The sequence below is a fragment of the Perca fluviatilis genome, chromosome 23 (assembly GCF_010015445.1).
Source record: "Perca fluviatilis chromosome 23, GENO_Pfluv_1.0, whole genome shotgun sequence".
Taxonomy (NCBI): domain Eukaryota; kingdom Metazoa; phylum Chordata; class Actinopteri; order Perciformes; family Percidae; genus Perca; species Perca fluviatilis.
The window spans coordinates 15,435,310-15,448,452 of NC_053134.1; the positions used below are offsets into that span (position 1 = coordinate 15,435,310).

The window sequence follows — 13,143 nt, forward strand, 5'->3', positions numbered from 1 at the left end:
TGGCTGCGCCCGTAACGGCAAACACCACGACTCATGGCAGATCTCCACAAACCAATGGGTGACGTCACACATGCTCTGTCCACTAATTTACAGTCTATGGTTGAAACAAATAAATGACATAACTATCACAGAAGTCCCTTTGCAGTTTAATGAGTATCAGCTCCTCATAGCTCACATCCTGCACTTTTATATACATACTAATATTTTAATGAATATATTGTATTATATTCAACTGGCCTAGTTGACAGTGCCACAGTAATCTTCATCACCTCAGTAAATAATGTGTTGGTAACAACACAAAAGGGTTACATCCATTTAAAATGTGCTCCTTTGTTTTACTGCTTTGTTATTATACAGTATATGGTGACCTTTGGGTCTGCGGAGGCTCAAAGTTTAGGCAATGTCATATAGGAGAGGTTTAATTCTGTGAGGTTATCACTTTAAGATCTATAGACAGAGAAGCAGTCGATTGGGCCTTTATATGGTCATAGATCTGACCGAGGCAACAGCGAAAACAAGCGTATTAATAGTGCTGGCAGTGTCAAGACTATGTAGACAGAATTGTAAATTACAATAGACATGAAGATGGCATAATGATTTATACATGATGAAATCTGAAATAGTTGTTGCAATTGATATTAGATAGCCTAATGTGGATTTCTTGTGTGATTATTTGCATCTCTGATAATAAATGTAGTTTCTTTAACTCATTAGTAAAGTTAAGTTCATTTATTAACCCTTAGGATTTGTTTACAAATGATCACAATAATTACTGCATATAATATTCATGGTATTCTTGGTCTATCAGCATTACAGTTAACTGACACTGTTGATAAAGGTAAACCTTGTTGACAACAAATAGAAATTAGCGCTTCCCTGACCCACTGTGAGGATCTTAAATCTTGAGTTAAAGGATGACCAACGCTTCTGCTGAGTTTGGGATTTCACTGTCTGACAGTACAACCCTGAGGGGGAAACTCCACTCCAGGGACACCATCCAGTGTTACATTGCAGATGTGGACATGGTTGCTCTGTAGGCCAAGCATTAGTTTAAGTGTGTACCTTCTTTTTATTTTAATTTTTTTTATTTTACCTTTTATTTAACCAGGAAGAGACTCATTGAGATTAAACATCTCTTTTTCAAGAGTGTCCTGGCCAAGACAGGCAGCAGTACAACCACACATACAGTATTTACATAGATGTTTGAGTTAAGGGTCTGGATTCTGAACCCTTATGGCACACAACCAATGGTAGTGGCAAAAATTTGGACTATAGTGTTAGAACTGACAGCTCTGATGGAAAGATTTGATTCTTCCAGTTAAACTTTCATGTCAAATCGATTTTTATTACTGTAGAGCCCATAATCACAAATTTGCCTCAAAGGACTTTACAATCTGTACAGCACACCAACAGCAACATCTTTGCACCCTTTCATTCGGAAAAGGAATAACGCCACCCAAAGGGAACTGGGGGGGGAAAGGACAAAAAGAAGTAATTCACCAGACAACAGAATGTTTTGTAATTCACCAGACAACAGAATGTTTTTAGCTCATTAATAATACGTTTTTTGCTTTTTGCACTAGATGGTTTTTCCCACGACAGACCAATCCAAAACCAGATTTCAGTTACTACGATTAAAACGTTGCAAACATTGCTATACCGACATATTTGACACGTATGCGACATTCAAAAACTTTCTTAAAAGGGCTGCCAATACATCCTTGTAAAGTCAAGTGTGGGTCACTTGGCCAGGCAGTGACTGAAATGTCCAGTAATTGTGTTTAGAAATGGGGATGCATCAGGAAGACGCAGGCCGCGTTGTGGCTACTTCCATTCACTCGAGTTGGGCTTAACGACCACCCAACCTAATATGGTCAAAGACTCAAGAGTTAAACAGCCAGGCTCTAGGGGTTCAAGTGCCTGACAAAGTGCTCAGGTATGCCAGCTATGGTGGCTTAACTGCAGGAGGTCCTGCACAGGTTGGAGGTAGCACGCCGGATGTGATGTGCTTAGCCTAATTAGGGCAGTTTGAGAGGTATCACCATAGGAGTTATTTTGCGTGTGTGTGTATGTGTGGAGGGACTAAATGTGCCTTGAGCAATGAACAGCACATCCACCTAATGGGATTAACATTTAACCAGTGCACTCACTCGCTGTCACACACCTGTCTAAAAAAACACCAGAGTCAGTGTGTGTGTGTGTGTGTGTGTGTGTGTGTGTGTGTGTGTGTGTGTGTGTGTGTGTGTGAGTGTGAGAAAGAGAGAGAGAGAGAGAGAGAGAGAGAGAGAGAGTGTCCCAGTAGGGGGGCACCAACTGTTGATTTACTTCATTCAACAATTACCACTCCGAGGTGGCAGGAATTCCAGAAATGAGGAAATATTGTGTTCCACTCAGGGCCTTTCTTCTCAGAAAAATACCTGAATTAGTTGCATTAGTTGGCTAAGCCTCTCTTGTGTCATACCACATCTCACCCTTGAAGGTCCACTTGTCATTCTGAGTTATGTATTCCTCTTTAAAATGATTGTGATGTTGTGCATGCAGGTAGGGGTGAGTTGCAGTGCTCACTTACACTTAGACAGGACACTGGGCTTTATACAGCGAATGTTTTTTTTGGTAAAATGTTAGTTTAATTTAAAATTTGACATTTTGTGAAATACGCTAATAGTCTTTATTTATTTATTTTGCCAAGAGTTAGATGAGGAGATTGATACCACTGTACAGTAAATACTGTATGAAGCTACTGCCAGCAGCCAATAAGCTTAGCATAAAGAGTGGAAGCAGGGGGAAACAGCTAGCCTCTCTGTCCTTCCACCTACCAGCTCCTCTAGAGCTCACAAATCAACACATTATGTTTTGTTTTTTTATTCATACAAAAAAACAAAGTGTAAAAACAAGTTGTGCCGAGTGAACGCAGAGTAAAAAATATGAAATGCAAAATGCACATTTCACAAACAACAGACTTTGATGAATGAATGGGGTCATGCATCCTGTAGTGTAACTGAACCTCCTCTGACTCGAATGAACTGACACATCTGATGACAGCTCAGTGCAACCCCTTCCCCGCATTCAGCCAGTGGTAACGACAGAGATGACACGAGCAGATAGTTTAATGACAGGGGAGAAAGACAACATATTACAGGTAGATACATGTGATGAGGGACAGTGAGTGAGCGAACATTCTGGTTATAGAAATGCAAAGAAAAGGTTTGTAGACTTTATCTAAAAATGTTCTTTTGCTTTTATCTGCAGGAGAAAGAAACTTCGTCCTGAGTTTGTTTTTAGTGAGACAGTCAGAGGATGATTCAGACGACATTCCTGTTCACTGTCTCCTCCAGATGATGTTTTGGGGACGACCGGACCGTTACGAAACGCAGCCCAGACTCCCACAGATTGATTGACAGTTTTCCTTTAGGGCCAAATCTGGAACCACTTACTCACAAAGGGGGTTGGAGGTTTTGGAGCTGGGTTATACAAGGTCACAGAGAGAAGGGGCCCGGTGGGTCACGACCAGGAAAGGAAAAAAGATTTTTTTGTTGTACATATTGCTTGATGATCCCAAACTATTTTCACCAGATAGTAGTTTTACCTAGTTGTATCCAAAGCTTCTAGTGCCTAACAGCCTCTCAGGATTCACAGCTCTTGGCTTGGGGCTATTTGTAGTTGTCCCAACTGGTCGTTATCTTGTCTGTCTGACATAGTTTCACAGGGTTAAATATCACTTTATGCAGAAATGCATTAGTCAGGTTAACGACACAGTGTTTTTAATGACCAGATATCACCTTTCAAGTCCTGAAATCATACGCCACATTTTTTTGTTTTCCTTTCAATGCCTTGTCCAACAGCCAGATTCGCTGATAGGAAGATAGCCTCTTCATGCAGCCGTTTGCCATTCATTGCTCATGACATCCAAGCTGCCGTCACAAAGCACGCAGTCCCACATCTATCTGGATTGTTTTCAAAGCAGCGTTCCATAAAGAGTAAAGAAGAAGGGGGAGAAGACAGAGATAAAAGACAGGATCAGAGATGTACAACGTGCTGCGCCTGCCTCTGACACATTCATCAACCGTGCTGTGTTTCCACGCACCAGAAGGTGACAGGGGCAGGATTTACTGACCCAGAGGCCCCTTTTGTGCTCTCCACGCTGCACTGATCCTCGCTTCCTCTCTGGCTGTATGTGTAGGCCTATAGGCTTACCTTTTATACCCCTTCCCCTCTTCTCTATGTCTGCTGTAAATAGGCTTAATGTTACAGATGTCTGTGTACGAGCACAAAGAGCCGAGGAGAAGCACAGAGGCTGGCTCTATTCTGCGTTGAAGCCAGGAGAACAGGTGGAAAGAGAGCAATCGGGACTCAGACGATGATCGGATTTCCCATTAAAAAGTTCTGCAGCTACGTGTGTGTTTTAAGTGTGTGTGTGTGTGTGTGTGTGTGTGTGTGTGTGTGTGTGTGTGTGTGTGTGTGTGTGTGTGTGTGTGTGTGTGTGTGTGTGTGTGTGTGTGATGCTATGCACAACAGGTGAAGTGAGTGGTGAGAGTAGCTGCTCAGTCAAATAGACAAAAACAGAACAGTTTAAAAGAGATATGTGGCTTTATTTTGTTTACTTGTTCAACTTCTTTGCACATTTTTCAAGGCACCAATGAAACGTTTGTTCACATCTGATGCCAGTGTCAGCCACACCACTGCTTGCTTTCAGTGTATTGGCAATCTATGAATTGAAGCTTATTCTGCTGCTGCACTCATTGACTAAAATGTTAAATGTAAATTTAGGTTGTAAATCAAGCTGTCAGATGCTGTCAGAGCAGCAGCCAGCAGGGCGTCCGTGGGTCCCTCACTGTGTGGGCTGACTGACTGGCTGGCAGGGACAATAAGCCATACTGTTTGACCTGCTCTGCGTGTCCCACTGCCAGGCTCACAGACATTCAAACAGCTCTCTTCACTCCCTTAACTCCACGTCTGACACTGAAAATTCAATCTAAACGCAACACTCCACAAATCAGGATCTGCTGCCTTTAAAACTCTTTATTACTTGGTGTTGATCCATCTCTGTGTCTGAACGAGTTACCTTTTTGACAACCATGACCTTAAATAGTGTCATGAGTGAGATTTTGTTTATTCTGTGCTGGCAGGAGTCACTTTTTTCATTAAAAGGCTTTTCCCCTTTCCTTTATTGTTTTATATATCTTTTTGTGCATGTTATAGGTTTACAAAGTGAAAAAGCCCAAAGTCTACCCCAAAGGGACTTACCATCTTCCAGAGAAAACACTGTTCACAAACTGCTCCAAACAGCTCTATTGTAGTCCAGCCTTTACTTCCGTGACGAACGTGCGTCACTTTGTAACACAGGTTATAATGCTCGCCTAGCTGCTAGCATGGCACTCCCTCATACTCTGCAACTGACTAGCTAGCAGTATACTTACTGCGCATGTGCGACTCCCAACAAAGATGGAACAGAAGTGTGATGCCTCACTCTGTAGCTAAAGCAGAGCGCTCAACACACAGGGTGAAAAGAGGAGCTGCAGCAATGTGCAGTACAACAAAAATATGGTGTTTTCTGAAAATTAAACCACATAAACCTATTCTGGTACAACCTCTAAATACAATTATGAACCTAAAAATGAGCATAATATGAGTACTTTAAACTATGATGCTGGCCTCACAATAGGTCATGTGTTTGTTTCTGATTGGTTCCTCTCATGACCATGGTCACTTTATTAAATCAAAAACATATTATGATACCACCAGTTATTATTATATTTTAGTATAGTGCAGCTCCAGGGTTGTCCTGCTCTACTAATTGAGCTCAACTGGCCTCAGGGAATGTGACAATGAGTCCATGCAAGAGATTTCTAAAAAAAAAAAAGAAGAAAAAAAATGAAACTGCTTTAATATACTATTTTGTCTCATACAGCCACACACTCCCACTAGAGCTGCCCAGTGCAACCACATCCTATAGCCTACTGACCACTGGAGCACTGAGGGGTTTAGCATTCTCAACGACTAAACAATGACTGACACTCCCTTTCCAAGAAAGCAGCAGGCTTCAAGTAAGAGAAGCCACTTCTGGATAATTCAAATATTGGACATACATGGTTTCATATATCGGGCAAGGCTTGGTTTAACATATGTGCGGTACATAATACCTCCACACGGGACACGTGAAATGTTGGTTTAGAGTTTCAGGGGGCTACTGTGTGGTACATACATGCCATAGATACATCTGATGTAATAGTTAATCTAGGATTTTGTTTAAGGTTGTTGTGACTCTTGGATACAGTCCATCCAATCAAGCATTTCTTGTAAAATTCTTGTGTATAATTTATGAAGAGGAGCTGAACCCAGAGGACATTGTATTACATCATTGCTGCTTTATACCTATGGGCACTTGAAGTGTCTCTAAGGTAGTAACTAATGAGATTACAATGACCTTATCATGCTTCAACACATTATAATGAGAACCTCGTCTTTCTGAAGAAATTGACTTGATATATGCTTCCAAAACATATCCATAAAGCCATGGTTGGGATGTTTACAGTATGCTGTGTGCCTGTAAGTGAGAGGGAGGCGTGTGTGTGCTGAGAAGGGAAAGAGGCTTGGCTTCATGTTTAAGCCAATAGGCGCAGAGCAGCGCTAATGTAATTTCTCGACGCTTTAACTTGGTGCCAGAGCTGCGCAGCGCGCAACCCTTGCTGAGCGTCCTTCTCTCTCCCTCTCTTTCCATGATCATGCATTGAAAGACTACACCTATTGAGCTGATTTAGGACTCGAAACGGTAGGAGTTGTGTTTGTTGGATGCAGTCAGCCCGGATGCCTCCAGAGTCGTGATTTTATTCTGATAAACGGAATATTCAAACCCGAACCCGGACCAAGTTGTTGTTTCTGAGGTGAGTGTCAAGTTATGGCTAATAACTATTCAGTTTAAGGTATTACTTTGTAAATGTTGCAATCTTGCTGTTTAAGTGCACCTAGTTCTGTGTGAATGTAGAATTATTTGTGAGCATACAAAAATGTGCAAGTCAAGTCTAGAGAGGCTTAGAAATCCTCATGTAGCAACACAATTTATGGGATGGAAATGATTTGTCTCCCCATTACTTCGTGGTCAGACGCACCAAAGCGAGAAGAAAAGAGTTAGTTGAGGCTCTGTAGCACATTTTCCCTGAAGGAGGAGAGAACTGAGAGAAGTGAAACTGTGGCTGAGTCTGGGGAGATTTTAGCTTGGAAAGTGTGTGTGCGTAAAGACGCACTTAATGGAGGGTTGCATTTTTGTTTCCAGATGTGTGGACTCAGCTGTTGCTTGTCACTCAGGTGGTCTCTGTCTACTTTTTTCAGTGTCTTCACGAGCCTTTTCACACAGCTCTTCAGAATCACATCAGTGTTCACACACCACATCCCAAATCCACAGAAACATTACAAAGGGAAGCCAAACATCACTTTAGCCAAACCCAACAACTGACCAAGGAAGGCGTTTACAAATCTCCAATCATACTTCAGACTTAAATCTATTTTTTAACAGGTGTAACAACTTTGGAGTGTTAACCTTAGTGTATTTAAGTAGGCCTACAATGGAACTGATTCTCTCCATGTGATTTCAGTCTTGCACTGAGATACTGACTTGTGTCTCAAATTGCATAAAAGTGTATTTAAAGAGCATAAAGAAACAGGTTAAAATACTGAATATGAGTCTTATGATAGAATGTCTTTTCAGTGATGTGTGATCTGTTTGGAAGCCAGTGGTGGCACCTAGTGGTGGGTGAGATCTGTAAAGATGCTGCAGTGAGAGCAGTGGGCCTTTGGATCTCCTGAGTCTTAAAACTTGAAGAAAGCATGTTTTAATTATTTCATTCAATTTAAAATGTTTATATTTGGGATATTTTGAAATAGTCCCTTGCAGTGCTCAGTCCTGTATTGTTTCCATGCAGGCTTGGTCGCTGTAATTGAATGACAAGCTGCTGCTGTGTGGTTCACTGATCCAAGATGAGAGAGCAGCCGAGGATCAGGTGACTGAGGTGTATTCCCCCTCTGTGGGAGGCCAGTCAGCCAAACTATGCTACACTTTGCTGGGGGTATACACTCTGCAATACTAAGCCTTTGTTAATGAGTATGTATCTGTGTGCGTCCTTGTCTGTGTGTGGTACTGGGGGCACGAAATCTGCACGGCTATTACTTTGAATGCTTGTGTGCACACATGCATGTGTGTGTTTCTGTGTTTCTGTGTGTGTGTGTGTGTGTGTGTGTGTGTGTGTGTGTGTGTGTGTGTGTGTGTGTGTGTGTGTGTGTGTGTGTGTGTGTGGCAAGAGAGGGAGAGCGAGAGAGAGAGAGAGAGAGAGAGAGAGAGAGAGAGAGAGAGAGAGAGATGGGTGTTTGGACCCAGGAGTTAAGCTGCTGTTAATTGGTCAGCCATTGAAGCACATGGAAGAGTCAAGTCAGGCAGTAGCTGAGATGATTGGTATGCTTGGCTTGACTACTGCTTGCTATGGGACATAACATTGATTCTAGGCTTTTAATGGATCCTGAACAGGGTCTTTTGTTTCTTTATATTTCATTTAATGATGGTACCATCCACAGTAAATTGTATGCATCAGTATAATTAGTTTAAAGAAATAGTTTTTGGGGAAATACATTTATTGTCTTTCATGTTTATGAACTAAATGTGTAGCTCTAGCCAGCAGCTGGTTAGCTTAGCTTGACTACTGGAAAAGGGGAAACAGCTAGCCTGGGTCTGTTCAATGATTCCCAAGCTCACTAATTACATCTTGTTCATTTAATCTATACAATACTGGAATCTTGTCATTACCCAGCCAAGAAATACTTGTTTTTATACTTCTGTTTTAGTACGAGCTAAACGAGATATGACTTGTTAGTCAGTGAGATTTAGAGGTGCTGGTAGGCAGATTTAGGTAGCTTTCGATGGAGCCAGGCTAGCTAGTTAAGCTAAGCTAAGCTAGCTGCTGGCTGTAGCTTCATATTTACCATACAGACATGAGAGTGATATATCAATCTTCTTGTCTAATTCTGGTCAAGAAAGCGAATAAGAGTACTTCCCACAAGTCAACATAAGTAGAGGTGTTTCTGTCCTTCATGGTGAAGTTTGGTAGAGGATTTTTGCTAGCTAAAAAAATGAGAGCCGGGGTGAAAAGGTTGATTTTGTTTAAACATGTCAGAGCGAGGAGAGGAAGAAAATGCTCTGGCTGAGTAGGATGTGATTCAGAGGGGAGGATGTGAAGCAGTTCTTGAGAATACGACCTTTGAGATTTCAATGAAAGACAGAGTATGACTGGACATTTACCGTCATACAATTATGAGCCTAGCGTTGGCAGTGGATGTGGACGGATCATGAATGCATCCTTGACTTTTTTGTTGCATTGCTTTTTTGAGGCCCCTGCTGACTTCTTGTTTATGGACAATTTTCTAAATTGACAGACTCATTTTCAGAGCAATGTCTCTCGATTAGAGTCTTCATCCGACACAGTTCTTCATTTTCTCATATGCAACCCAGATTCTCATTCTCCAGTGGGGTTTGAGTGCCAGATAGGAAATCCAGCCTGGAGATTGTTTTGATATTGTTGGACACTCTCCTGGAAAACCTTTTTGCTCAGCAACCATGGGTGTTCTGGATTTAGAGCCATTGGCTCCTGGGCTGAAACACCTCATCTGATCACAGAAGTAAAGCTGTTTGAAGAGCTCAAGATGTGCCGTGTTTCACCTTTTTGTTTTAGTTTGAAGCTGAAGAGAATTAATCCAAAAGAAGATTGTCACCACTGCAAATGTTCTACAAAAGCAAGTTCCTTCCCGAGACCATTTTGCAGAGCCAACGTTGCTGCATCTGGAACTTAGTGCCGCCTAAGACAATTGTGATTGGTTTAAAGAAATGCAAACAAGCCAGAGCAGTTTTTTTCACCTATCCCAGAATGTATCTGTGGTGTAGACCTTACTCCACAGCGGTGTGGATAATAGCTGCTGGCTGACTCTGGTTCAGGGGGGTCATGCAGCATTCACAGATTTCTTGTGTCCCAGTGTTTGAGTTGGAGCACAGATTGGCATTAGATTAAGTAAATTGTATCAATAAGAAACATAAACATGAATGTGATGTGTGTGTGTGTGTGTGTGTGTGTGTGTGTGTGTGTGTGTGTGTGTGTGTATCCATAAAAAAGACCTCCATCTATTAGTAAGTCAACACTGTTCTGTCTGTGCACCTCTGTCAGCCTAATACCTCAGACCAACATGCGAACACACAGGCAAGATTGTGCTGTCATACTGGAATTAATCGAGTGTGGGGTTGGGTAAATCGTTCCAAACCTCAGAAAACACAATCTTTCTCTTACACACTCACACACACACACACACACACATACACACGCACGCTTGCCAAGCAACTATCCCCTGTAGTTGTGTGTGACGTGCCAAACACTGAAGGACCAATCACTGAACAGGAGAAACAGTGAACAATGAAAAACAGACCTTTCTTGGAAGGACAGAGATTAAACAAGTCTTAAAGCGATATTCTGAGTGTTGCATGGGAACCACCCAGTTATACCAGTTATCAGCAGCATTATCACTGGTGCAGTGGAAGATTGCATACAAATAGTGCTGGGAAAAACCTTGACCAAGTAAAAATGCCAAACATTCCCTGGTCACAGCGTTTATTCACATTTTATAGACTCAACGATTAATCAAGAGATCCGTTGCAAATGCAAATAAATTAGTTGCAGCCCAACATGCCTTTTTACATGTGACGGAAATGTCTGTTCAGGTTCAGTTTCTGTCAGGTTGTTCATGTTTGAACTAAATATTGCTCTCTAAATGGTGAAAGAGAAGCTAATATAATGTATGTATATTGGGCTACAGTAGCTATAAATCATGGCTGTGCTGAAGGAGGTGAAGGGTGCGGTGTGTAAATGTGTGGTTGGGGGGACTGGGATGGCTGTCCTTGATATACAAGCACTAATCGTGATCCTTGTGCTCATCTAGTGGTTACAGACCAAACCCTTCAGGCCGCATTGGCTCCACAAGCCTGGTATTATGGTCAGCTTGTGGGGAGGAAAAGTAATCCAGGGCTGAGAAGAATATCAGACACTGAGTAATGGACTCTGAGAGGGAGTTGCACTGTGTTAAAACTTGCAGCGGAGCTGAAATAAAGTTGCCCGCAGCACTTGCTAAGCAATGCAACACTAAGGTGTTGTCCTGACTCGTGCCTGTGAGTGAGAGTCGATTTGGCACCACCTTAATTACCTATACACACAGCTCTATTTGATGATGATTAAAGCCACTCACACACACACACACACACACACACACACAGATACACACACCTGCCCAGACACTGGCAGTCGCCAGTCACAGTGGTTATGGAGACATTAAAGGTGATGATTATTAGATGATAATAATTAAAAGGCTTTAAAGCTCGAGTAAAAAGAAAACAGTATAGATAGAAGCACAGTCTGGTATAGGAAGACGAGATTGCGGCGCAACAACCACGTAATTATTCCTCGTCAAATGACCACCCTGAGGCAGAACACAAATGATAGCTTCCAGTTTTGTTTTTGATTGGGAGAAAACATAAAAGGTCTCCATAACACATTCTGTTTTGTTTGGTACTACATCACTCATACAATATTGCTGTTGTGATGTGAAAACCTCCTGATTCCTATTTTGGAGATCATGTTTCACAGTTTGATGTTTGGTGGTTTCATCTTTTCATATCAGATGAAGGGCCACCCGTTCTAAATCCATCTGATAATGTTAAAAATGTATCACCACAAGACCAAAGACAATCCCGCTGTTGTTAGTGAAAAGCTGACACTTTGGAGCTAAATGGTTTTTATGTAACAGTGATGTTGTGAGCTGAGTAAGTATGATCAAAACAGTTTAACTTGAAACTGTACTATTCAAAGAATATATTTTGAAAAATGTCTTAAAATGTAAGTGACACACTTACTCTTTTTGGCATGACAATAAATATATATTATGGATAATAGATGCAGAAAGCCATTTTTGAGGCATCATTGGCTAAAAATAGCTGTAGGCTACTGAAAGGACAGAACCAGCTCAAAAACAACATAATCATAATTGTTCATAAATATGGGACCAACAGGAAAACCTTTTATAAATGATTCCATGATTAAATTCTGGGTGGGTCAATCAGGAAAACATGACTTGGCTCCTGCCTTCCCTTGTTAAATTGGTCTCATGTGTTGGACAGTGTGTTCCTGAGGTGAATGTCTCAGCTCAGGTCTAATCAGGGACAGTCTGCTCTTTTCTTCCTCTTACCACCTCTCTTCCAATATGCATGAACCTTCAGATGGCACAGGATGTTCTCATGAGTATAACTCACGTTTTTTTTCCAGGGACTAATTATTGTCAGTCTGCTTCAATAAACAGAAGCAGATGAGGTAGAGAACATTTTTTTAAGCTTTGTGACAAATGTAAGTTACACAATTTCAGGCAGACATCCATGCTGAAGTAAACCTTCGGCTGTTGGGTGGTCGCCTGTCTCTGCGGAAGTCTCTGGGGACATGCCCTATCTGTCACTTTATCTTGCCTCACACCATCCCAAAGGAATACCAGCCTTTTAATTCACCCAAGGGGGAAAAGGCTCCATCCAATCTGATGCCACTCAGAGTGAGGAAATGGCTTGTTGTGATAACTACTGTGTAAGTGAGGGTGGGGGAAATTACGGGATTCAAATTTGCCAAAAGCTGCATGTTGTGCTTTGCTGGAGTCTTGCTTTTCATAAAAGCTGCTTTAAATAATATTATTTTAAATAATATTGATGAAATGACTATGTGTAATGTAAAAGGGGTCAATCTTGGTGACAAACCCATTAAAGGATTGCAACGACTGTAGTTACTCAACTCTACGGAGCGTTTTGACGTCTTTGAGCTCTTTGTTTTGGTTTTCTGGCTCGCATCTTTATTATTTTGGTTCACTCTCACCACTCTCATAGTCTACAGGCAGCTGTTTTCAGCAGAAAAGCTATAAAAACTCACTGTACGCACCAAACTAGCTGAAGATCATAGTAAAGCATTTGGCAGCTAACAAGCTAAATATATTCCTCAGGAGATGGTGAAGACCAGAAACAGAGCTAAAAGCAGAGCAAATATTGAACAGATGGCCAAAAGAAGCTCCAAATGAATGCTAATGTGGCTC

The 13,143-nt window shown here is 41.6% G+C and overlaps 1 protein-coding gene across 1 annotated transcript in view; it reads left to right on the top strand.

The window, feature by feature from the left end:
* Positions 1-6,675: 6,675 nt before the first annotated feature.
* The window catches only part of prickle1b (prickle homolog 1b), a 29,903-nt gene continuing 23,435 nt past the window's right edge, over positions 6,676-13,143 (top strand). Inside the window, exon 1 of the mRNA XM_039791539.1 lies at positions 6,676-6,881. The gene's annotated coding sequence lies outside the window, so the exon portion shown is untranslated. The remainder of the gene's footprint in view (positions 6,882-13,143) is intronic.